Here is a 648-nt window from a genome sequence, read left to right as displayed (position 1 = left end):
GAAGGGTTGGCATATTGGTCCTATTTTAAAAGAACCCCCACCCTTTTCTACAATGTATAACATAGTCAAGGGATATGATGAAATGTGACCACATGCAGTTGCAAAAATAATAGTTCCAGTGGCGTAATCTGTTACGTCGGACTTTGATGAAGCACACGGGCTATGGAAAAGTGTGTGCAATTTTTCATTTTCAAGTGAGTGTATTACGTGAATTGTCCCTGACAATAATTTCTTAGTATCCTTCAACAGTTTTGGAAGCTTTTTTACTATACTATCCCCTTCAACGAAATGTGAAATTTTCTTACGCTCACATGGCACATTCATAGTATCCAACGCAACCTCGTGTGATTCCTCAGATTTAATAAAGTAAATAACAACTGTACAGATGATTTACTTTACTTTTATTAAAAGTTTGACGTACAATGAACACCGTCCTTGTTGAAATAAAGTTCGCCTATATAACCATCACATATTAAATAACCATCACATGTTCACTTTCCACCAATCAGAGTAGTATGATACTTAATTTGGCTATCTCTAAATATGACAACCGATCATATAATATCCTAAGAAGTGGTTCTAGGAAACCAGTCAAAGCCAAAGGTAAGTAAAATCTACAGGTAAGGCTATAATACAAGTTACATGCAA

This window comes from Apostichopus japonicus, chromosome 16, assembly GCF_037975245.1.
Source record: "Apostichopus japonicus isolate 1M-3 chromosome 16, ASM3797524v1, whole genome shotgun sequence".
In the NCBI taxonomy this organism is placed as follows: domain Eukaryota; kingdom Metazoa; phylum Echinodermata; class Holothuroidea; order Aspidochirotida; family Stichopodidae; genus Apostichopus; species Apostichopus japonicus.
This window is presented reverse-complemented; position numbering follows the sequence as displayed.